The sequence below is a fragment of the Lactuca virosa genome, chromosome 7, assembly GCF_052849685.1.
Source record: "Lactuca virosa cultivar CGN04683 chromosome 7, Lactuca_virosa_CGN04683_v6, whole genome shotgun sequence".
In the NCBI taxonomy this organism is placed as follows: domain Eukaryota; kingdom Viridiplantae; phylum Streptophyta; class Magnoliopsida; order Asterales; family Asteraceae; genus Lactuca; species Lactuca virosa.
The window spans coordinates 259,744,145-259,771,722 of NC_136432.1; the positions used below are offsets into that span (position 1 = coordinate 259,744,145).

Sequence of the window (27,578 nt, forward strand, 5' to 3'; positions counted from 1 at the left end):
TTTACTTATTTTGAAAACCTTTTGAAAACCATTTTGAAAATCCCTCTCTGATTTGAGACTAGTTTCACACGAATGTTCCTCCAATTCACTCAAACCAAGGCTCTGATACCAACTTGTAACACCCATAAAATTTGAGCCAAATTAAAACATTTTAAAAATTCAAAACCATTACGTTCATACAACTCGTTTTCAAAATAGTTTAAACATCAAAGTATCCCCCAGAACCATATCATATAAATCATAAAACATGAGGAGCGGTACGATCACGCCTTCGCTTTGCCACGATCTCCTGAAGTACCTGAAACAATACACTAAAACTGTAAGCCCGAAAGCTTAGTGAGTTACCCCCAAAATACTAACCACACATATCACACTCATAACATATCATAAATAGAACAACCATGCACATCGGGTCTACTATGTGACTGGTCCGCCCGCACCGGGCCTTCAGTCCACCTGGTCCACCCTCCGAGTCTAGCCATGTACGTCGAGTCTACAGTGTGATTGGTCCGCCCGCACCGGGCCTTCAATCCACCTAGTCCACTCTCTGAGTCTACAATATGACTAGTCCGCCCGCACCGGGCCTTCAATCGGCCTGGTCCACTCCCCGAGCCTTGACACGTCTGGTCCGCCCTCTTGGGGCCTTCAGCCTATCCGGACCGCTCGCTGGGCCTTCGGAATATCCGGTCTACCCTGGGTATGTTGGCCTTCAGCACAAAGCAGGACCCGCCTCAACCCAACCCCCTTCAAACAACCATGTGCACATAAAACAATCAATCACATAACAATCCTCAACCAGACAAACAGTCTAACAGATCACATATCATATCAACATCCTAACCAGGATTCCGACCTAACCGGTCACTAGCATAACATTACCCTATATCCCGGGTACCGACCTTAACCAGGTCACTAACATAACACCATCCTAAATACCAGGATGCAGATCTAGCAAAACAATAACATAACAAACAATACCCATATTTCCATCCGATAAAGGGCCGGCCTTGGTGCCGTAGACCCTGTCGATATAGAGAGGATAACTCACCTCGCAATTGCCGACTGAAAGGATAAGATCAGCTGCTCCGATCACCGATACGAACTCCACCACCCAACACAACCAAAGAACCAATTCCATAAATACCAAAATCACCAAAATACCCTTGGAAGTCAAACTGGTCAACTCTTGGTCAAAGTCAAAGTCCTCAGTCAAAGTCAACCTCCCTGACTGACTCTACTCGCCGAGTCGACCCGTCGACTCGTCGAGTCCCTATACTCAGAAATTCCCATAACCCGAGTCTACTCGCCGAGTCACCCCAAGACTCGTCGAGTCCAACGATCTCCGAGTCCCATCCTGTCCAACTCACTGAGTCACCCCTTGACTCACTGATCTGCGTCTTAACCAAAAGGGGTTAGCGGTTCTGCGACCAGACTCGCTGAGTCCAAGAACAGACTCGCCGAGTCCACGACAATCTGCAATAGACTCGCCGGGTTGTTCTTCCAACTCGTCGAGTCCAAGCTCATCATCATAAGACTCACCGAGTCACCCATGCGACTCGCCGAGTTACTACGTGACTCAAAGTCTGATCTCTAGCCCGACTCGCCGAGTCATCTCCCAGACTCGTCGAGTCCATACGTGCATTCCCAAAATCTCGAGACACAGAGCTGCTCCTTTGCTCCAAACAATAGATCGGGGTCTCTAGAGTTCATTAGCAACATAAAGTTGCTACCTTTACGTGCTTCTTGCCCCATAATACCAAAAACCAAGCTAGAAAGGGAATTAACTCTTGGGGAAAGGCTTTTGCATAACAACCAAAAGGGCTTTCTGCATCTTTGATCTAAATAGAGCTCAGATCTGGAGTTTCAACTCCAGATCTAACTTATACACCAAGATCTCATCATATCATCTCCAAAAAAGCCCTAAAACTTCCATGAAAATGGATCTAGAAAGGGGAAAGCCAAGGATAACGATTCATTACCTCCAAAACGAACTCCTGCTGAAGAGTAATCTGAATCTCGACAAATCTCCTTGATCCAAGCTTCTTGATCTTCAAGATCTCTTCACAAAACACTTAGCAATGCTCCAATTTGCTTCCAATGGCTCTCACTCACGATTCTAGGGTTTCTGGGTCTCAAAGGGGGCTAAGGGAGCTGAGGGGAGGACATTAAGTCCTTTAAATAGGGTGCAACCCCGAAGATTAGGGTTTTTCCTCGACCAGCACTGACTCGTCGAGTCCAGCCGCCGACTCGCCGAGTCAGGCCACTTAACCCCATGCCACGCACCCGCTTCGACTCGGCGAGTCAAGAGACCTACTCGCCGAGTCCCTTCCTTTATTTTCACTTAGCACCCTTCAATTTCTTGCTTCCGAACTTGGGATGTTACAATTCTCCCCCACTTAAATTAGGCTTCGTCCTCGAAGCCTGCAGCAACACGAACTTCCGGATGATACTCCCACAATGCATCCACTGATCTCAAACCGGCCCAGACTCCTTTAATCACTGCTATCGAATCCCTAAAATCCATCTCTTCCCTTGCAGGGTCCTGATCAACTACTTCAAGCTGGCCATCGGCTTCTTTTCTCTGATGACAACACTCATCAACTAAGTGCCACCTGAAGACACTACCTTACTTCCGTCTTACGCATTCATTCGCAACCTGCGAAAACTAGATACCACAACACCCACTGAGCTCCGCCAAGACACTAATTCATCTTCCTTCGCCCAAGATTGGCGATAACCCTGACAACTAGCAACCTGGAACGAATCCTCATGATGGAATACCCCAGGTTGGAATACCTCCACATACATAACTCAAGCCTACAACCATACTCGGAACTAAGGACCTTGTCCTTGCGTCCCCCACACTTCCCTATCGTGATCTCTAGGTCCTTGACCTCCGACTGTAATATCCTTATGCAGTCCTCAGCACCGGTCCAGACTGCTCCCGAGTCTGTTATCCTGCTGAATCACCTTCCTATGTCCCATTCCCCGATCTGGAACCACTATCCTCCTCCTCTTCCAAGGAGACCGAAAACATGCCTGCGCATCATCCAACATTGCCACAACCTCAACGGGCATCCAACCCGTATGTGCTTCCATATATCTGGTACACTCCTAGTGCTTACTACCAATAACTGAAGCACTTTCGATCATCCATTTACTCCACTGCCTCCCTTTCAGAGGACCCACACTCCTTCCGGAGTTACATACCTTTCCTTTCCAGGAAGTCTACTCCACAACCATAACCACACTTATAAGTGCCACTGAGCTAAACTCCACTCTACCGATCCACTAACACATACAGAGTCTTCAGCATGACTGGACCGCCCTTCCAGGCCTTCAGCCTATCTGGACCACTCTCAGAGCCTTCAGCATGTCTGGACCGCCCTCCTGGGCCTTCAGCCTGTCTGGACCGTTCCCTGAACCTCCAGCCGACTCCATCATCATGATCAATACTTGGGGCCAGACCATATCGATTACTATTGCATGGTGACTTATTCACTCATTCTCCTCCTATCGATCCATGAACACATACAGAGTCTTCAGCATGACTAGACCGCCTTCCCAAGCCTTCAGCCTATCTGGACCACTCTCAGAACCTTCATCATGTCTGGACCGCCCTCCTGGGCCTTCAGCCTGTCTGGACCGTTCCCCGAGCCTTCGGCCTGACTTGTACGCCTCCCGGCCTTCAGTCTATCCGGACCGCTCAAATGCCGTCGCACATCACCCTGAACCATTCCTTCCGGGAATCCCTCCCATGCAGTCTGTTCTAGCCCTCTAGGGGTTCCGAACTCCACATCCGTTCTATGAATCTTTTACCCCGGCCTGATCCCAGGCCTCTCAACAATCAATCACTTTCTCTGAAAACCATGGTCTGTTCCCTGCCCCACGTGTCTATCTCCACATTCTCGGCTAGCACAACGCTAAAATCCAACAGCTAACCATCCCTGGATACATGTTGTTCCACCAGAGAATTTTCCAATTCTCCCCCACTTAGTGCATCGACTACTAACCACCGTTCCCAAAACCGGCATGGCTCAAACGCCCTTACTCCATATATTCCCTCTTATCCATGAACTGACTCCCTCGGGAGTGAGTAACCTTCACCATATAACCCTTCCGCCATCGCACACCTGAACTCCAAGGAAGTTCGAATCTCAACTGAACACTCCTCGCAACGCAGTCGCTATTCCAAGCAACGAGATCATATACCTTATCTTTCGACCAAGAATCCTCCTTAACACTAACTACCACTCCTAACTACTAAGATCCTCAATCATACTATGACACATGCGGAATAATGCAGACAGATTTACAATACTACACAATCAACAAGATAACAAGATATCAAAAAGGAAACATACCCGCAGCTGCATCCGGCTCTGCCCTGACCTCCTCTGCTGTAAGCTGAAAAGCGCGTCCCTGAGCCCTCGAAGGCTCCGCTCCACCCTGACCCCTGCCAGTAATCCTCAAAGTGGCCGGTGCTGGAGCCTGCACCGTCCCTGCAGCAAACTGTGGGCAGTTGGCCCTCAAGTGTCCAACCTGATGGCAATGATAACAAATCCTCATATCCTGCACCGGGGCTGACTGACGGCAATCCCTCGCATAATGCCCCTCTCTTTCGCACTTGCGTCACGCACCACCGGACCTACAAACTCCGGTATGACCCTTCCCACACTTTTCGCAAGTGTGGCTGCTCTGACTCCCAATCCTGGAGTCAACGGTTTTGAACCGTTTCGGCGCCGGCTGCGACTGCACTGGGGCCTGCCTCTGCTCTCGCAACTGCAACTCAATCTCTAACTCCCGCCGCCTGGCGGCCTCCTGCAGCTCTAACAAGGTATCACACCTTTGCGTGGACACAAACTGCCTGATGTCCCTCTTGAGCATACTCAGATATCGGGACATCCGAGCCTGCTCTAAAGCAAACTCTGGGCAAAACATCGCCCTCTCAGTAAACATCCTGGTGATCTCCGTCACCGACTCTGAATCCTGCTTCAGCTCCAGGAACTCCTGAGCCAACCTCTCTCTCTCAACCCGTGGAACATAACGGGTACTGAACATTTCCCGGAACTGATCCCACGTAACCGCAGCCCGCTGCGCGTCAGAATAAGATCCCGTAGTCAACCTCCACCAATCCTTCGCTCCGAGCCTCAAAAGGTTCAGAGCACACCTCACCCTCTGATCAGCAAAGCATGAACACGTGAAGAAACATCCCTCCACGTCTGACAACCACCTCATAGCAACGATCGGATCCTGAACTCCATCGAAAGTAGGGGGCTTCGTATTATCGAAGTCCCGATACTGAAAACCTCGACCGGTTCCTCCTCCTGCCACTGCTACAGCCGTTGTAGCTGCCGTGGCAGCCGCCTCCGGAATAGCTGCATAACGCTCATCAAAGTACTCAACCATGGCAGTCTTGATCGACCCAAACATTTCCGGCAACTCGGCCCGGAACATAGCAGCAACCTCATCATGCAGGATCTCACGAATCCTGGCATCCAACTCGTCCGTACTCATCTGACCAATGACCTCGGGTGGTACTGACCCATCCTGACCACCCTCTCCCGATCCTGATCCCGAACTGGATCCTGCCCCGAAACGCCTCGTAATCGCCATACTGCAATACGCCAACGAGACCCTTAGACACATCTCATAATCACCCGGGGACTATCTCATAACCGATACCCTTGAGAGTTGTGACTTCCTTGATATGCGTATGGGTCCTGTGCTTTCAGTAGTACGGGCCCATACTACCTTCCACACCTACCCATATTTGTCTCAAGTATTACCACAACACTCTAACCATATACACACACCCGCTCAATCCTCACTCCTAGAGGAAAAGCTGCATATCTCAAATAAGGAAAACCCTAGGCTAATAGGCATCACATAATCAGGCAATTCTATCATGCAATTCCTGAAGATCCCTAGCCTAGTACTTGCATGCTGTTCTAACATATCACATAATGAAATAACTTGTATGGTATTTTGGGGTCTACTTACTGGCTCTAGCTGATCATACCCTCTGCATCCTCCTTTACTTATTTTGAAAACCTTTTGAAAACCATTTTGAAAATCCCTCTCTGATTTGAGACTAGTTTCACACGAATGTTCCTCCAATTCACTCAAACCAAGGCTCTGATACCAACTTGTAACACCCATAAAATTTGAGCCAAATTAAAACATTTTAAACATTCAAAACCATTACGTTCATACAACTCGTTTTCAAAATAGTTTAAACATCAAAGTATCCCCCAGAACCATATCATATAAATCATAAAACATGAGGAGCGGTACGATCACGCCTTCGCTTTGCCACGATCTCCTGAAGTACCTGAAACAATACACTAAAACTGTAAGCCCGAAAGCTTAGTGAGTTACCCCCAAAATACTAACCACACATATCACACTCATAACATATCATAAATAGAACAACCATGCACATCGGGTCTACTATGTGATTGGTCCGCCCGCACCGGGCCTTCAGTCCACCTGGTCCACCCTCCGAGTCTAGCCATGTACGTCGAGTCTACAATGTGATTGGTCCGCCCGCACCGGGCCTTCAATCCACCTAGTCCACTCTCTGAGTCTACAATATGACTAGTCCGCCCGCACCGGGCCTTCAGTCGGCCTGGTCCACTCCCCGAGCCTTGACACGTCTGGTCCGCCCTCTTGGGGCCTTCAGCCTATCCGGACCGCTCGCTGGGCCTTCGGAATATCCGGTCTACCCTGGGTATGTTGGCCTTCAGCACAAAGCAGGACCCGCCTCAACCCAACCCCCTTCAAACAACCATGTGCACATAAAACAATCAATCGCATAACAATCCTCAACCAGACAAACAGTCTAACAGATCACATATCATATCAACATCCTAACCAGGATTCCGACCTAACCGGTCACTAGCATAACATTACCCTATATCCCGGGTACCGACCTTAACCAGGTCACTAACATAACACCATCCTAAATACCAGGATGCAGATCTAGCAAAACAATAACATAACAAACAATACCCAGATTTCCATCCGATAAAGGGCCGGCCTTGGTGCCGTAGACCCTGTCGATATAGAGAGGATAACTCACCTCGCAATTGCCGACTGAAAGGATAAGATCAGCTGCTCCGATCACCGATACGAACTCCACCACCCAACACAACCAAAGAACCAATTCCATAAATACCAAAATCACCAAAATACCCTTGGAAGTCAAACTGGTCAACTCTTGGTCAAAGTCAAAGTCCTCAGTCAAAGTCAACCTCCCTGACTGACTCTACTCGCCGAGTCGACCCGTCGACTCCTCGAGTCCCTATACTCAGAAATTCCCATAACCCGAGTCTACTCGCCGAGTCACCCCAAGACTCGTCGAGTCCAACGATCTCCGAGTCCCATCCTGTCCAGCTCACTGAGTCACCCCTCGACTCACTGATCTGCATCTTAACCAAAAGGGGTTATGGGTTCTGCGACCAGACTCGCCGAGTCCAAGAACAGACTCGCCGAGTCCACGACAATCTTCAATAGACTCGCCGGGTTGTTCTTCCAACTCGTCGAGTCCAAGCTCATCATCATAAGACTCGCCGAGTCACCCATGCGACTCGCCGAGTTACTACGTGACTCAAAGTCTGATCTCTAGCCCGACTCGCCGAGTCATCTCCCAGACTCGTCGAGTCCATACGTGCATTCCTAAAATCTCGAGACACAGAGCTGCTCCTTTGCTCCAAACAATAGATCGGGGTCTCTCGAGTCCATTAGCAACATAAAGTTGCTACCTTTACGTGCTTCTTGCCCCATAATACCAAAAACCAAGCTAGAAAGGGACTTAACTCTTGGGGAAAGGCTTTTGCATAGCAACCAAAAGGGCTTTCTGCATCTTTGATCCAAATAGAGCTCAGATCTGGAGTTTCAACTCCAGATCTAACTTATACACCAAGATCTCATCATATCATCTCCAAAAAAGCCCTAAAACTTCCATGAAAATGGATCTAGAAAGGGGAAAGCCAAGGATAACGATTCATTACCTCAAAAACGACCTCCTGCTGAAGAGTAATCTGAATCTCGACAAATCTCCTTGATCCAAGCTTCTTGATCTTCAAGATCTCTTCACAAAACACTTAGCAATGCTCCAATTTGCTTCCAATGGCTCTCACTCACGATTCTAGGGTTTCTGGGTCTCAAAGGGGGCTAAGGGAGCTGAGGGGAGGACATTAAGTCCTTTAAATAGGGTGCAACCCCGAAGATTAGGGTTTTTCCTCGACCAGCACTGACTCGTCGAGTCCAGCCGCCGACTCGCCGAGTCAGGCCACTTAACCCCGTGCCACGCACCCGCTTCGACTCGGCGAGTCAAGAGACCTACTCGCCGAGTCCCTTCCTTTATTTTCACTTAGCACCCTTCAATTTTCCAATTCTCCCCCACTTAGTGCATCGACTACTAACCACCGTTCCCAAAACCGGCATGGCTCAAACGCCCTTACTCCATATATTCCCTCTTATCCATGAACTGACTCCCTCGGGAGTGAGTAACTTTCACCGTATAACCCTTCCGCCATCGCACACCTGAACTCCAAGGAAGTTCGAATCTCAACTGAACACTCCTCGCAAAGCAGTCGCTATTCCAAGCAACGAGATCATATACCTTATCTTTCGACCAAGAATCCTCCTGAACACTAACTACCACTCCTAACTACTAAGATCCTCAATCATACTATGAAACATGCGGAACAATGCAGACAGATTTACAATACTACACAATCAACAAGATAACAAGATATCAAAAAGGAAACATACCCGCAGCTACATCCGGCTCTGCCCTGACCTCCTCTACTGTAAGCTGAAAAGCGCGTCCCTGAGCCCTCGAAGGCTCCGCTCCACCCTGACCCGTGCCAGTAATCCTCAAAGTGGCCGGTGCTGGAGCCTGCACCGTTCCTGCAGCAAACTGTGGGCAGTTGGCCCTCAAGTGTCCAACCTGATGGTAATGATAACAAATCCTCATATCCTACACCGGGGCTGACTGACGGCAATCCCTCGCATAATGCCCCTCTCTTCCGCACTTGCGTCACGCACCACTGGACCTACAAACTCCGGTATGACCCTTCCCACACTTTTCACAAGTGTGGCTGCTCTGACTCCGAATCCTGGAGTCAACGGTTTTGAACCGTTTCGGCGCCGGCTGCGACTGCACTGGGGCCTGCCTCTCCTCTCGCAACTGCAACTCAATCTCTAACTCCCGCCGCCTGGCGGCCTCCTGCAGCTCTAACAAGGTATCACACCTTTGAGTGGACACAAACTGCCTGATGTCCCTCTTGAGCATACTCAGATATCGGGACATCTGAGCCTGCTCAACCCAACCCCCGTCAAACAACCATGTGCACATAAAACAATCAATCACATAACAATCCTCAACCAGACAAACAGTCTAACAGATCACATATCATATCAACATCCTAACCAGGATTCTGACCTAACCGGTCACTAGCATAACATTACCCTATATCCCGGGTACCGAACTTAACCAGGTCGCTAACATAACACCATCCTAAATACCAGGATGCAGATCTACCAAAACAATAACATAACAAACAATACACGGATTTCCATCCGATAAAGGGCCGTCCTTGGTGCCGTAGACCCTGTCGATATAGAGAGGATAACTCACCTCGCAATTGCCGACTGAAAGGATAAGATCAGCTGCTCCGATCACCGACACGAACTCCACCACCGAACACTACCAAAGAACCAATTCCATAAATACCAAAATCACCAAAATACCCTTGGAAGTCAAACTGGTCAACTCTTGGTCAAAGTCAAAGTCCTCAGTCAAAGTCAACCTCCCTGACTGACTCTACTCGCCGAGTCGACCCGTCGACTCCTCGAGTCCCTATACTCAGAAATTCCCATAACCCGAGTCTACTCGCCGAGTCACCCCAAGACTCGTCGAGTCCAACGATCTTCGAGTCCCATCCTGTCCAGCTCACTGAGTCACCCCTCAACTCACTGATCTGCGTCTTAACCAAAAGGGGTTAGGGATTCTGCGACCAGACTCGCCGAGTCCACGACAATCTTCAATAGACTCGCCGGGTTGTTCTTCCAACTCGTCGAGTCCAAGCTCATCATCATAAGACTCGCCGAGTCACCCATGCGACTCGCCGAGTTACTACGTCACTCAAAGTCTGATCTCTAGCCCGACTCGCCGAGTCATCTCCCAGACTCGTCGAGTCCATACGTGCATTCCCAAAATCTCGAGACACAGAGCTGCTCCTTTGCTCCAAACAATAGATCGGGATCTCTAGAGTCCATTAGCAACATAAAGTTGCTACCTTTACGTGCTTCTTGCCCCACAATACCAAAAAACAAGCTAGAAAGGGACTTAACTCTTGGGGAAAGGCTTTTGCATAGCAACCAAAAGGGCTTTCTGCATCTTTGATCCAAATAGAGCTCAGATCTGGAGTTTCAACTCCAGATCTAACTTATACACCAAGATCTCATCATATCATCTCCAAACAAGCCCTAAAACTTCCATGAAAATGGATCTAGAAAGGGGAAAGCCAAGGATAACGATTCATTACCTCCAAAACGACCTCCTGCTGAAGAGTAATTTGAATCTCCACAAATCTCCTTGATCCAAGCTTCTTGATCTTCAAGATCTCTTCACAAAACACATAACAATGCTCCAATTTGCTTCCAAGTACAACAATAAACAAAATAGCATTCATGTTCCATCTTGATATTTGAATACAAGGTTTTTTTACAAATAATAATAATAATACATGAATTGCCTCAACAAATAGGCATTTAATACAACAGTAAGTAAACTAGGTCACCTGTAATCCAATCTGTCTTGAATGCTTGTTTAGTGTTTTCCTAAGAATACATGTAGTTTTGAAAGTCAACACAAAGGTTGGTGAGTGTCACAGGTTTTCTGCTAACGCAATAATACTTTTAATAAGTCTAAAAAGTATTATCTTTGTATGTATAACAATCGTTAAAAATAGTATTTGCAAAGAGTCTTTAAAAGCAAAGAATGTATTTTGATATGAGTAAATTCATGCTTTTAACATGTACTTGTAATAACTCATTGAAAGTCAAAATGAATGCTTTGTATAAGTAACTTCCATACTTAAAACTGTGTTTGTAATGAATCTTTGAAAGCCAAAACGTTGTGTTCCATAAGTAATTTCCATACATAAAATGTACTTGTAATGACTTCTTAAAAGTCAAAATAAATGCTTTTTATAAGTAATTTCCATACTTAAAAATATACTTGTAATGACTTCTTAAAAGTCCAAATGAATGCTTTGTATAAGTAATTTTGATACTTAAAAATGTACTTGAAAGCAACCAAACCTCTGGTTGTAGTAAGAGAGAGAGAGAGAGAGAGAGAGAGAGATTCGTGTTAATGTTTTTAGTGAGTTCTATAATCGAGCTATGGACGAAAAGTACCCCTCCCTACGACGCTTTATTGGACGTCGTAGTAACGATCGTAGACACATATCACCTGCTACGATTGATCAGTCGATGGTTGTAGCTAGCAACCACAGGTGGGGTTGTCGACCCCATATAGATCTATACATATGTACCTCGCTCCGAAGATTAACGATTATAGCAGTGTGGGGCAGGCTAAGTAATTAAAATCAGCTAATGAATAGTAGCGTCTCACTCAAAAAGCATTAACGAAAAGTTGTGAATAACTCTCAGCCCTAACTTAATTAAATTAAGTGCCAGGCATAATGAATTTCGTAGTATAGCATTCGTAAATATGGTTGTCGTATTTATAAATGTATAAATTACTCTGTTTTATAGAGAAATGTAGTTCAATATAATGGTCTTTTATAAGTGTGTAAAGCCCCACGCATAAAAGTATTCATGTATAAAAGTCTTTGAATCTTTTAAATACTTTAAACTTGTATATGTGTGTAAAGCCTTATGCATAAAAGTATTCATGTATAGAAGTCTTAAAACTTTGGAATACTTTAAATTGGTAGTATGCATATCATATAAGACTAAAAATGAATGTTTCAAATTAATGAACATATGTACATGTATAAACTTTATTCATATAAACATATAAATATACATGTATAGTAATATCTTGAACCATTGAAATACTACACAATTTCATAACTTACTTGTTATAATATAAAATTCATAAAACTTTGTATCATGTAGTATTTGCTGTGTGAAATGGTTATTTCACGATAAAATAACCATAATACGGATACGAAAATTTATACTAGTTTGTTCGTAACAATATAGTAAATTGTTAAATAATAATATTTTTATAAACTAGGTTTTTCGCATAAAAAGGTAATTGGTTTGTATAAACAAAATATATTGACACATATATTCCCCCCGAAGTAATTGAAATATTAAAAAGGGGCCGTAAGCACTCACCCTTGAAGCGTGAGTTCGATTCGTACGGTATTCGGATTCCTTTGGGAAACTTGTCGTGAGATTTATTACTTGACATTCCTCGTTCGTAAGACAAATCATCGAGTATATTTGTATTTCCTAATAAACCAAATGGTGGTTTTGGTATTAATTATTAAGTATATGGTGGTCCTTCTTAAAATGAATAAACTCTAGGGTTTGATTTTGCCAAAATCATAGTTCAGGGACTGATCTTGTAATCTGTTTAGAAGACATGGACTGAAAGTGTACATTCTCAGTCTAAATTACAGTTTCGGACCCATCTTGTTAAGATTTCTGAAGGGAGGGTCTGTTTTTGATTATTTTGATGGCAGTTTGACTTAAGTGAAAATCATTTCACAGGAGGGACCGATTTCGCAAATTCATCTAACTTGAGGGTTATATTTAATTAAATGGGATTCAAGTTTGAACAGTTCCCCTTCATTTACCAGTCGCGATTTCTTTGCAGTTCAGACAATTTGGGGACGAGACCATGACCTAGGTCTAGCGTTTCCGACTTGAGCAGTCAAATGGACAACCAATCAGTAGAAATTACATAGTGGTGGTGGTCGATCGAATACTCACAGTGGCAGTGAGTGGTGGCCGGTCGAGGTTCGATAGCAACGACAACAAGCGGAGACAGCGGCGGAGGGTGGCTCTGTGACAGCAGCAGACAGAGGAGGGGCGGACGTCCGCTGCTTCTCGGTCGGCTGCTAGGTGCGAGCGAGAAGGTTCGATCGGCGACGAGAGAGGTGTCTCCGGGTCTTGACGAGACGAAGAAAGAACGGGATGGGGGTAGTGGAGTGCAAGAATTGGTTTCCTTTTTGAGTGTGCAGAAGATGGAGCACAAACTTGCGTGTGTGATCATATGAATAATGAGTCAGAGTATTAACTTGTTGGAGTAGCACGTGGGGTATGAGTGTGTAGGATATATATTTTTGTTTATCAGATGACTAGGTTATAACCCGTGGAAACCACGGTCGGTATATTTAAAATTTTTTCAAAAATAAATAAATAATAAATATAAAAAAACCAAGATATTGTTGATTGTAAATAATTATAAATTAATTTGTTAAGAAAAATAAATAGAATAATGTTATTAGGATATGATTTTGTATTTTTAAAATTTGAATTGAATTTGATTTGTTACCAAAAAGAGGAAATAATAAAAATCATAGAAAAATGCCACGTGTCAAAGATACATTCTAAAAAACTGACACGTGTCATTTTTAGGTTTCATTTATTTGAAGAGGTAGATTTGTTTATACAGATTGTATACATTGTAATTGTATGGTATAGTGTTTGAGTCTTGATTTGGATAAGGAAGAGTGTAAGCAACTTGAGGCATACCAACACATTTTCTTTGTGTGGAATTTTGTATATGCATGGTTCAGTAATTGTTATTTATGAATAATATATTAATGTGTGTATTTTGTGTGTAAATTGGTATACAATAAATTTCATTATGTATCTTGTGTATGTATTAGTTAAATTGGAATGTGAAGGGAAATAATATATTTAACTTGCTTTCTTTTGCCCATAATTGTATATACATTTGATTAGACACTCTTATTAGTATCCACATGTATGTATACTTAAGACTTTTACAAATCATGTCTTGATAAATGAAATCTATTTTCTTTTGTCATAAGTTTGTTATATAATTTGTGTAATATATATATATATATATATATATATATATATATATATATATATATATATATATATATATATATATATAATTAAACTAATACGTTAGGAAATGTGAAATATTTAATTTGTTAAACCTATGTCTCTTATATTTAAAATTGACATATATCATATACTCGTATATACATATGTATATAAATTTATATATATTTAGTGATGTTATGTAACTTTTATTATAACGTATATGCATTGTGATTGCATGATTAATTTTTTTGTTATATACAATATGACTTTATAAAAATTATAAAAAAATTCAAAATATTTTTTTTTGAAAAGTACGTTCTCCACACATATATGTATGTAGATGTACATAATTTTAGAAACTTTGAGTTATCTCTTTGTTAAGATCCGTCATAACTAGACTGGATAACAATATATTATTTCCATAATATATTGTCAATAATTGAAATCATGTCGAAATCAATAGTTTAAGGTTTTGCGATTAATAAATTTGAAAACGAATGATTTTTCAACTTTTTATAAATATTTTTACTAAAAATATTTCAAATATGAAATTAGATATTAGGCTATAGCCTGAGTCTAAAAATATTTTCGGAAAAACCGTTTGAGTTGTGCAAGTCCCTCAACGTTTAGAAACAGTTTAGCGATTTTAAGAAAATCAGTATTATACTGGTTTTTTTTATTCTTAAAACGATCATATTTTTAGCAGATGAACTCCGTTTTGGACGTTGTTTATATTTTCGGAATCAGGGAAATGCATACTATGAGACTAGAGTGTTTGTATTGTTCACAACAACTTAATACAAAATTTCAGTTTTTCAGACGCGTTAACTAAGGTTGCAGTTTAAGTTGTTTGATTTGTTTGTCAACTTACACAGTTGGAAGTAAAATATCATCTGGTATCTTATAATAGTTGAAATAACTCATTTATTTTATATTAGATGCACCAAAACTCAATAATTCAAACTACAAAGAGACTTACTGTGAACTTGACCGTTCACAGTCTTTGACCAAAAATCCGGGATGTCACATTACCTCCCTGTTAAGGGAATTTCGTCCCGAAATTATTATGTTCTAGATTATTTTGTTATGCTATCATTTTGTTTTAGTATCATTCATTCAAGTATTTTTTTGTTCCAGTATATTTTCGTTCCACTAGTGGGAGGAGCACCGCTGAAAAATTGCGGATACTTTTGTTTTGTTTGATCCTTATGTTTCCAAATAAACTCTGGCTCTCTACGAGAGTTCTATCGGGTGTTTACTATAGTTATTCGGCTTTGTGTGAGGCGTTTGATTTCTTGATCCATGATCTCCACCGGTCCCTTCATGAAGTGAAGTTTAGTGTTGACCTGGATCTCATCGAGAGGAAAGACAAGGTTCTCATTAGAGAGACACTTTTGAAATTATATACGTGGGAGGTGTTGTGAACTTTGTAGAGTTCTTGAGGTAAGTTGAGTTTGTAAGCCATCGAACCAACCCTTGCCAGGATTTCAAAAGGTCCGATGTAACGGGGGTTTAGTTTACCTTGTTTTCCCATGAATTACTAAAGTCTATCACCCAAGCGCGGGGGCATGTATTCTAAAGTTTGTATCGTTCTTTCACTTTGGTTATCCGTTTGAGGATGGTAGGTTATACTCATATTGAGTTTGGTTCCTAAGAACCTTTACAGTGATTGCCCAAACCTGGAAGTGAATCTACTATCTTGGTCTAGGGTCTAAATTTTATTCATGAAATATCGTGTTCCGTCTTCCTTGAGGTCGAACTGTTTGTCCATTTCTCGAAGGTTTTTCTTCCACGATATTCTCGGGTTTGAGTGCTCTTAGTTGAGCATCACGAATTTGGGTGGTGAGATTGGAGTGGGTGGTTAGGGTTAGAGCCTTTACACGAAGAGGCTTTGCTTGCTTTTTCCTGCTTAATGCATCTGCCACGACATTTTCTTAATAGGATGAATACGAGCTTCGCATTCGTAATCATTTAGCAACTTGACATATTTTCGTTATCTCATATTGACCTCCTTCTAATCTAAGATGTGTTAAAGGGTTTTATGGTCGATGAGCATGACACACTTTGTTCTGTAGAGGTAGCGTCTCCAAATCTTTAAGGCAGACACCACAACTCCTAACTCTAAGTCGTGGGTAGTATAGTTGGTCTTGTTTGGCTTGAGTTATCTGGATGCATATGCAATAACTTTATTCTTTCTGTATCAGCACGCATCCCAACCCTTGGTGAGAGGCGTCGCGGAATACTACAAAGTCTTTGTTCCCTCTGGAAGAGACACAATTGGTACACTGCACACTAATTGATTCAATTTCTAGAAGGCAGACTTTTGTCTGTCTCCCCAATCGAATTTCTTGTCTTTCTAGATTTTTTCGGTAAAAGGCTTGGTTATTTTTGAGAAATTCTCGATGAATCTCCTATAATAGTCTGCAAGCCCTATGAATTGGTGTACTTCATTTGGAGTCAATAGTCAGTCCGAATGGCAAAACCAGAAACTTGTAGTGACTCTACCGAGTCCAGAATGTCGTCTTTGGAATGTCTGCTTCTTACACTCTGAGTTGGTAGTAGTCGAATCTTAGATCGATCTTTGAGTCATAACGAGATCCTTGTTGTTGGTCGAACAGGTCATCGATCCTCGGGAGTGGATATTGGTTATTGATAGTGAGTTTGTTCGACTCTCGATAGTCGATGCATATCCTGAACGATTCATCCTTCTATATGACAACAATACCGAAGCTCCTCATGGAGAGAAGGTTGACCGGATAAAGCTTTTGTTAAGAAGTTTTTGGAGTTGGCTGGATAGTTCTTGCATTTCCGATGGAGCCAGATGATAAGGACATCGTGCCACCGGTGCTGCACCCAAGATTAGGTCAATTCGGAATTTGACATGTCTGACTGGGGGTACTCCAGGTATATCCTCTGGAAATATACCCGGGTAATCGCACACTAGTAGTATGTCTATGATTTCCTTACCCTTGTCTTGCATATCCACCACGTGGGCCAAGAAAGAGAAGCATCTCTTCTATAAACACCTTCTTGCCTTTATGCAAGAGATGGTTCTTAGATTCTTTCCTGATTTGTCTCTGTAAATCACAAGAGCTTCGTTGTTGGGTATAGGTAGTCAGACAGCTTTTTGTAACATAAAATCTTTGTTTGATGAAGTGATAACCAATCCATTCTGATGATCACATCGAAACTTCCAATGGTCGTAGGTATTAGGTTGACGTGAAAGACGTGGTTATTCGGGGCCTTTCTGCAAAACTTAGAGTTGTGATCTCTCAAGTTACAGATGTTGCAGATCACACAATTTCCGATAGGGTGGAAATTGCACTTGGTATAGTGAGGTAAAGTCCTACAGTAGGGCTTTGATTGAGTGGGTGTGTTTATGATTATAGTGTACGTAATTACAGGTTCTGGACAGAGTTTGCGATGTTTGAAGTTCCTTTTTGACTTGCCATGGGACTTCTTTTTTGTACTCCTAATCTGGTTCTTTTTGGTTTGTGGGGTCATGATACCCTGACATATATACTATTCTGTCAATTGATAAGCCAATTTCTTAGCACTATCAAAGGTAGTGGGTCTGGATGCAGTAACTGGACCTTAAACTGTGAAGCTAATCCCCAGTTTTACCTTTAGTATTTTTTTTGTATTCCGGGTTCACCATTCTTGGGTAAAGGTTTGTGCGGTTGTTAAATCGGGAAGTATAGGCAGTCACCTTTAATCTTCTCATGGTAAGCTTCCAAATTATAAAGGGTGACTCGAAATCCTACCGATTTCAAATGATTGAGAGAGAAGTTTGGAGATTACTGAATGATCAATTGAGATAGTGGTTCTTTGTTGTTCTTTGGATTTCGGCAAACTAGGAAAATCTAAACGTTATTCCAGATTTTTAAGTATTTTTAAAATGTATACATTGTTTTGGGATTGATATATGGCTTCTAAGGTACTAGGTTTCTGCACCGAATCTTGAGAACATCCTTCAATCTCTAAAACTTTCAACCATTGTAGTCTGTCAAACTCCTGGCTCAAGGTTTGTTGTTCACCGGCCCGACCATAAATAACATAGGCGTACGTTCCAGGTTTATTTATGGTATAGCTTATGTACGGTACAAACCTTAATTGAGGCGTTTGACCTAAAGGGTTGAGTTGGTAGTTTTAGTTGGAGGCATGTTAGAATTTTATTAAGTGTTCTCATCGCGGGTCAGAGTATACATAACTCTTATATGTTATTATTGGTGGGGTTTGCAGCATTATTAAGTTTTGTTTTGTACTCCAAGACTACCGAGTACAAACGAGGGCCAGACAGGAAACACCGGAGAGCAGGACCATTTAAGCAATTAAGCCATTCTGAAATCCGCCTTTCAAACCAGATTCCCCGTACCGTAAGTAGTCAAGAAGTAGTGTAATTAATATTAATAATACTTTTATTAGAAGCTAGTTGCTATAGTTGTATTCCTCTTTCGAGGATACGAGTTCTCTATAGCCAATTTAGCTCAGATACCAATCTGTCACACCCCCGGCCGAGGCGGCGGAACACGCCGGGCTGTGCGACTAAGTCCATGGATCACAGGCAAATTGAATATATAGCACAAGTACAACAATAAACAAAATAGCATTCATGTTCCATCTTGATATTTGAATACAAGGTTTTTTTACAAATAATAATAATAATACATGAATTGCCTCAACAAATAGGCATTTAATACAACAGTAAGTAAACTAGGTCACCTGTAATCCAATCTGTCTTGAATGCTTGTTTAGTGTTTTCCTGAGAATACATGTAGTTTTGAAAGTCAACACAAAGGTTGGTGAGTGTCACAGGTTTTCTGCTAACGCAGTAATACTTTTAATAAGTCTAAAAAGTATTATCTTTGTATGTATAACAATCTTTAAAAATAGTATTTGCAAAGAGTCTTTAAAAGCAAAGACTGTATTTTGATATGAGTAAATTCATGCTTTTAACATGTACTTGTAATAACTCATTGAAAGTCAAAATGAATGCTCTTTATAAGTAACTTCCATACTTAAAATTGTGTTTGTAATGAATCTTTGAAAGCCAAAACGTTGTGTTCCATAAGTAATTTCCATACATAAAATGTACTTGTAATGACTTCTTAAAAGTCAAAATGAATGTTTTTTATAAGTAATTTCCATACTTAAAAATATACTTGTAATGACTTCTTAAAAGTCCAAATGAATGCTTTGTATAAGTAATTTTGATACTTAAAAATGTACTTGAAAGCAACCAAACCTCTGGTTGTAGTAAGAGAGAGAGAGAGAGAGAGAGAGAGAGAGAGAGAGAGATTCGTGTTAATGTTTTTAGTGAGTTCTATAATCGAGTTATGGACGAAAAGTACCCCTCCCTACGACCCTTCATTGGACGTCGTAGTAACGATCGTAGACACATATCACCTGCTACGATTGATCAGTCGATGGTTGTAGCTAGAAACCGCAGGTGGGGTTGTCGACTGTGACAACCGTCAACATTCGAGTCGGTTCTAGATTTGAATAAACTTAGTTGCACAGATACGCACGACACATACTGGACTTAGTGACTAGAAGCTCAGTTATAACCTACTAGAAACTTGGAAGCAACAAGAAACAATGGATAATGTACTTAGATTTCACATTGATATGTGAATTCTACAACTACTTAACTGTAGAGGCTATCCATATTCGGGTCACTCTTTGACTCGAACACCTTTTCATGAATCATATACACACATCATGCACTTGACCTAGAAGTAGAAATTAGGTCAAAGTCTCATAGAAACTTAAGTCAAAGTTGAAGACTAGGACTAGTATACTTGATTCCTCAATTTCGCTTGAATCTCGGAATCACTACATAGAATGCCAATAAACCGATAAAAATAAATTACAAACATTATTTATAACTATAAAAGAGTTATAATACCATAAGATAATTTAAAGTCTCAAATATTCTATTTATTTTGATATCCAAATTTTTACAAACTCTCAAAAACCCTAAAAACCCTAAAATTTAAATTTTATAAAGTTTAACATCAAGAATTCTATAAAAATAGTTATTAAACTTATAATATTATCTTAAAACAATTAAATTCAGGGAAATATAATCAAGGAAAATAAAAATTTAAGTCATTAACATTCATCCTTAATTTATAAGTCAAAAATCAAGGTTTCATGAATAAAAACTTGATTTTAGTGCACATTTTATATAAAATTTAGATATTTTATAAAATAACTTAAATTTTATAAAACAAAATGAATGAGAAAGGGTTATAATACTCAAAATTTCGGACCCCTCTCTTCCCATATCTCTCTCTCACACTCTCATTCTCCAACACACACACATCTCTCTTCTTTCTCTCTCTAGAAAACTCTCTCTACCTTCTCTCTAATTTTTTTTCTCCAAACACCACAACCATAGCCTCTTAACCACGAAATTATGGAGATTCATAAGGGTTTTTCAATCCACAAATAAATTTAAGGTAAAGAACATACATCTCTTGAAGATCCACAACAATGATTTAAGCCATGCATGTGCATTTTACTTCAAAAACCGACTTCTACTTCTTCATCTTCTTCAAACTTGTTTTCTTTTTGTTAAAATGGTTTTTAGAACATCAGGGATGTGTTTTAACACCATGCATGTATGATAAACAAGGTTGCATGTTCATGATCTTAGTGCAAAAATCGATTTTAAGGATTAAAACATCAAACTCAAGTTAAGAGTTTTTGAGAAACAAAATTTTGTTCATAAATGAATGTATACATTTTGATAAGTTTTAATCTTTTGATCTCTGGAAACATGACTAGAATATAAGTTTATCATGATATCTTTTAAAATATTTCAAAAGATTTACTCAAAGAAATGATGAAAACTCATTTTTCTAACCAATCACCATGCATGCAATCTGCCAGATTTCTTTACCTGACTTTAAACTATCATATCTCACTCATTTCTTAACCAAAATTCGGGATTCATTTTCTGAAATATAATATTTTGAGTTAGCTTTCAAACCCATCTGACCTCACTGGAAAATTCAAATATTTCGATTTGTAGCAATTTTTACAAAACTGTTGCTCAATCAGCACCTTTTTGTGAATACTAGTTTTGTATTGCATGTTCAAAGATCTTATTCATCACTAAAAATCAAGGAAAAATTAACTTGAGCACTTAACATCATGTATTAAGAGGTATAAAAATATCTTGATTCAAAAGCCTTTGGAACATGTTGCAAAAATTCTCAAAGTAACATCAATAACTTTTACCAAAATCACAAGAATCAAGTTTTCTCTATAATTGTTTGAGCCTTTAGGCATATTTTTCGACATCAAAAATAAGAAAACAAATTTTCATTGTTATTAAATTGTTTGAAGTTGCATTCTGGAAATTTTCAGCTCAATATATATTTTCTTTATTTTTACATGAAAATAATAATAAAATAGAGTGTTAAAGCATATAAAATACTTAAACTTGTAAATAAATTCTGGAAATATTTGTGGATGACCCTTTAAGTTAATAAACATCTCTCATAAAGTTTCATTGATTTTTGTTACTGTTTAGTATGGTTTTTAATTTTCTTTTTATTTAGCTCTAATAAATCATAAAACCACTTTAGGGAATGTGAAAATATTATTTCGTATTTTTCGCAGCTTGTACCTTATATTTAAGACTCCGAAAAATAGTTTGGGAATTTTTGAAAATGTATATCTATTTGTCTTGAATTTTTGTGTTTATAATGGACAAAAAACAGGAAAAATAGTTTTACTCATCCAAAATTCATGAAAATTTACCAGAAACTCTTATAATATGTTAGGATGATACATAAAAATTTTGATGATTTTTATCTTCTGTATGCTATTTTTCTTCTATTTTCCCAAGATTTAATACACTTAAATGTACAAAAATCAGAAAAATTGTGTTAAACTTTTTGAAAACACATATTATTATTTTTCCTAGATTATGTACACTGTATAATAGTTACACAAAAATTAGAAGAATTTTTCATGATAATTTACTATTTTTCCATGATTTTATGATTATTCATGGAATTAAATGGTGAAAAATAGTTAGACAAATAAAAAATTCAAGAAAATTTATCTTAAGGTGTTTGACTTCAATTAAAAATGAAATACAAAGTTTGGGAAAGTTTAGAACTAAATTGATTTCGTTTTGAATATTTAATCATTGGAACACCTCTAAAATGTTAAATACTAACATTTCAATAATGGAAATTTTCCACTTAAATTGTTATATAACAATTGATTCTTTGAAACTTAATTTCCACAGAAAAATGTTTGTAACTTATCAATATTAAATTTTGACACATTATTGGCATAATTCTATTGTAGTAGTAAGTATACTAGTATTAGATTTCAATTAGAGACTCATTAGTGTGTAACATCGTTGTAGGAAAACGATAGTGGTACGAGTGGAGCGTAGATCAAGGCATCATTTGCATCATCTCAATGCATTGTGAGTATTCACGACTCCCCTTATTTTCAGTTTTTATGTTTTGGGGTGGAAAAGCATGTCCAAAAACCATTTATTATTCGTTGTATTTTATTTGACTCGTATAAACTTGGTTGCTATATTTTGCATATTGTGAGTATTCACGCATTCCCCTATTTTCAGTTTTTATGTTTTGGGGTGGAAAAGCATGTCCCGAAAAACTATTATTTGAATGTTGTATTTAAATTGATTTGTATCAAACATGATTGCTATTTTATTGCTATATTTCTCTATGTATGTCTATGCAACACGGAACATGAGAACTTATCGTATTAAGGCCCTTCCCTTATCTCTAACCATTAACTCTTTGAGCCAATGGTCATTATGGATAGCGCTATTAGGAATTGACAACTCCTCACTCGCCCTATTTCTGGAGTGCATGATACCATATTCATCTATGGAACGATAAGCATAGATCTTGATAGGGCTTCAGTCATAGGTTTGGTTGAGACTCATTGTTTGCTCATACACATACAAACTCGTTACTTATTATAGCAATAAACTTGTTTATTAATTATAGCAATGAACTTTGTTTCTCATTACAACAACGAACTGTTATTACTGAAAACTTATATACATGTTTTAGCAATGAAATTGTTTGCTCCTTGTAGCAACGAAATTGATTGCTCATTTTAGCAATGAAACTTGTTTACTCGTTTGAGTAACGAACTTTATCTTCCATGAGAATATGAATGTTGCATCTTATTTGGGCAACATACCTTATCTCTCATGATGAAAAAAAACTTTGTTTTTACAAACTTATTTACTCATTTTAACAATATACTTTTATTATTGGAAACTTTTATCAAAAATTTGATTTCAATTCATGGAACCAGTATTATTTTGTTTATCTGTGAGTACTCACCAACTATTTTTATAGTTGACGCTCGTTTTACATGCTTTTTCTGGAATCATCGAGTAAGTGACACTTAGGGACACTTCACTGTTAGGAGCATTCGCATGTGTCGTATTCCAATTTTCATTGTAATTTCTTTTAAAAGTTGTTCAAACCCATTGTAAATTTGTAATGATTTTTAATACTATGCTTGGTGTTGTCTTTTAACTTTTGCTATGAAACCCTTTATACTGCCACGCCTCGTGTTTCCGCTTTAGCGGGGTGTGACATCGACCCCCTATAGATCTATACATATGTACCTCGCTCCGAAGATTAACGATTATAGCAGTGTGGGACAGGCTAAGTAATTAAACTCAGCTAATGAATAGTAGCGTCTCACTCAAAAACCATTAACGAAAAGTTGTGAATAACTCTCAGCCCTAACTTAATTAAATTAAGTGTCAGGCATAATGAATTTCGTAGTATAGCATTCGTAAAAGCCGAGTATGGTTGTCGTATTTATAAATGTATAAATTACTCGCTTTTGTAGAGAAATGTAGTTCAATATAATGTTCTTTTATAAGTGTGTAAAGCCCCATGCATAAAAGTATTCATGTATAAAAGTCTTTGAATCTTTTAAATACTTTAAACTTGTATATGTGTGTAAAGCCTTATGCATAAAAGTATTCATGTATAAAAGTCTTAAAACTTTGGAATACTTTAAATTGGTAGTATGCATATCATATAAGACTAAAAATGAATGTTTCAAATTAATGAACATATGTACATGTATAAACTTTATTCATATAAACATATAAATATACATGTATAGTAATATCTTGAACCATTGAAATACTACACAATTTCATAACTTACTTGTTATAATATAAAATTCATAAAACTTTGTATCATGTAGTATTTGCTGTGTGAAATGGTTATTTCACGATAAAATAACCATAATACGGATACAAAAATTTATACTAGTTTGTTCGTAACAATATAGTAAATTGTTAAATAATAATATTTTTATAAACTAGGTTTTTCGCATAAAAAGGTAATTGGTTTGTATAAACAAAATATATGGACACATATATTCCCCCCGAAGTAATTGAAATATTAAAAAGGGGCCGTAAGCACTCACCCTTGAAGCGTGAGTTCGATTCGTACGGTATTCGGATTCCTTTGGGAAACTTGTCGTGAGATTTATTACTTGACATTCCTCGTTCGTAAGACAAATCATCGAGTATATTTGTATTTCCTAATAAACCAAATGGTGGTTTTGGTATTAATTATTAAGTATATGGTGGTCCTTCTTAAAATGAATAAACTCTAGGGTTTGATTTTGCCAAAATCATAGTTCAGGGACTGATCTTGTAATCTGTTTAGAAGACAGGGACTGAAAGTGTACATTCTCAGTCTAAATTACAGTTTCGGACCCATCTTGTTAAGATTTCTGAAGGGAGGGTCTGTTTTTGATTATTTTGATGGCAGTTTGACTTAAGTGAAAATCATTTCACAGGAGGGACCGATTTCGCAAATTCATCTAACTTGAGGGTTATATTTAATTAAATGGGATTCAAGTTTGAACAGTTCCCCTTCATTTACCAGTCGCGATTTCTTTGCAGTTCAGACAATTTGGGGACGAGACCATGACCTAGGTCTAGCGTTTCCGACTTGAGCAGTCAAATGGACAACCAATCAGTAGAAATTACATAGTGGTGGTGGTCGATCGAATACTCACAGTGGCAGTGAGTGGTGGCCGGTCGAGGTTCGATAGCAACGACAACAAGCGGAGACAGCGGCGGAGGGTGGCTCTGTGACAGCAGCAGACAGAGGAGGGGCGGACGTCCGCTGCTTCTCGGTCGGCTGCTAGGTGCGAGCGAGAAGGTTCGATCGGCGACGAGAGAGGTGTCTCCGGGTCTTGACGAGACGAAGAAAGAACGGGATGGGGGTAGTGGAGTGCAAGAATTGGTTTCCTTTTTGAGTGTGCAGAAGATGGAGCACAAACTTGCGTGTGTGATCATATGAATAATGAGTCAGAGTATTAACTTGTTGGAGTAGCACGTGGGGTATGAGTGTGTAGGATATATATTTTTGTTTATCAGATGACTAGGTTATAACCCGTGGAAACCACGGTCGGTATATTTAAAATTTTTTCAAAAATAAATAAATAATAAATATAAAAAAACCAAGATATTGTTGATTGTAAATAATTATAAATTAATTTGTTAAGCAAAATAAATAGAATAATGTTATTAGGATATGATTTTGTATTTTTAAAATTTGAATTGAATTTGATTTGTTACCAAAAAGAGGAAATAATAAAAATCATAGAAAAATGCCACGTGTCAAAGATACATTATAAAAAACTGACACGTGTCATTTTTAGGTTTTATTTATTTGAAGAGGTAGATTTGTTTATACAGATTGTATACATTGTAATTGTATGGTATAGTGTTTGAGTCTTGATTTGGATAAGGAAGAGTGTAAGCAACTTGAGGCATACCAACACATTTTCTTTGTGTGGAATTTTGTATATGCATGGTTCAGTAATTGTTATTTATGAATAATATATTAATGTGTGTATTTTGTGTGTAAATTGGTATACAATAAATTTCATTATGTATCTTGTGTATGTATTAGTTAAATTGGAATGTGAAGGGAAATAATATATTTAACTTGCTTTCTTTTGCCCATAATTGTATATACATTTGATTAGACACTCTTATTAGTATCCACATGTATGTATACTTAAGACTTTTACAAATCATGTCTTGATAAATGAAATCTATTTTCTTTTGTCATAAGTTTGTTATATAATTTGTGTAATATATATATATATATATATATATATATATATATATATATATATATATATATATATAAATTAAACTAATACGTTAGGAAATGTGAAATATTTAATTTGTTAAACTTTTGTCTCTTATATTTAAAATTGACATATATCATATACTCGTATATACATATGTATATAAATTTATATATATTTAGTGATGTTATGTAACTTTCATTACAACGTATATGCATTGTGATTGCATGATTAATTTTTTTGTTATACACAATATGACTTTATAAAAATTATAAAAAAATTCAAAATATTTTTTTTTGAAAAATACGTTCTCCACACATATATGTATGTAGATGTACATAATTTTAGAAACTTTGAGTTATCTCTTCGTTAAGATCCGTCATAACTAGACTGGATAACAATATATTATTTCCATAATATATTGTCAATAATTGAAATCATGTCGAAATCAATAGTTTAAGGTTTTGCGATTAATAAATTTGAAAACGAATGATTTTTCAACTTTTTATAAATATTTTTACTAAAAATATTTCAAATATGAAATTAGATATTAGGCTATAGCCTGAGTCCAAAAATATTTTCGGAAAAACCGTTTGAGTTGTGCAAGTCCCTCAACGTTTAGAAACAGTTTTAGCGATTTTAAGAAAATCAGTATTATACTGGTTTTTTTTATTCTTAAAACGATCATATCTTTTGCAGATGAACTCCGTTTTGGACGTTGTTTATATTTTCGGAATCAGGGAAATGCATACTATGAGACTAGAGTGTTTGTATTGTTCACAACAACTTAATACAAAATTTCAGTTTTTCAGACGTGTTAACTAAGGTTGCAGTTTGAGTTGTTTGATTTGTTTGTCAACTTACACATTTGGAAGTAAAATATCATCTGATATCTTATAATAGTTGAAATAACTCATTTATTTTATATTAGATGCACCAAAACTCAATGATTGAAACTACAAAGAGACTTACTGTGAACTTGACCGTTCACAGTCTTTGACCAAAAATCCGGGATGTCACATTACCTCCCTGTTAAGGGAATTTCGTCCCGAAATTATTATGTTCTAGATTATTTTGTTATGCTATCATTTTGTTTTAGTATCATTCATTCCAGTATTTTTTTGTTCCAGTATATTTTCGTTCCACTAGTGGGAGGAGCACCGCTGAAAAATTGCGGATACTTTTGTTTTGTTTGATCCTTATGTTTCCATATAAACTCTGGTTCTCTACGAGAGTTCTATCGGGTGTTTACTATAGTTATTCGGCTTTGTGTGAGGCGTTTGATTTCTTGATCCATGATCTCCACCGGTCCCTTCATGAAGTGAAGTTTAGTGTTGACCTGGATCTCATCG

The 27,578-nt window shown here is 38.8% G+C and overlaps 2 long non-coding RNA genes across 2 annotated transcripts; both read right to left on the minus strand.

The window, feature by feature from the left end:
* Positions 1–6,252: 6,252 nt before the first annotated feature.
* Positions 6,253–13,042, minus strand: LOC145126058 (uncharacterized). The gene is made up of 4 exons (XR_013716283.1): positions 12,985–13,042; positions 12,385–12,501; positions 10,560–10,854; positions 6,253–6,334 (listed from the first exon to the last, which is right to left on the minus strand). It is a non-coding gene; the product is annotated as an uncharacterized LOC145126058 (long non-coding RNA).
* Positions 13,043–18,660: 5,618 nt separating this feature from the next.
* LOC145125919 (uncharacterized) lies at positions 18,661–25,198 on the minus strand. Its single transcript, XR_013716219.1, has 3 exons — positions 25,141–25,198; positions 24,541–24,657; positions 18,661–18,835 (listed from the first exon to the last, which is right to left on the minus strand). It is a non-coding gene; the product is annotated as an uncharacterized LOC145125919 (long non-coding RNA).
* Positions 25,199–27,578: the final 2,380 nt, after the last annotated feature.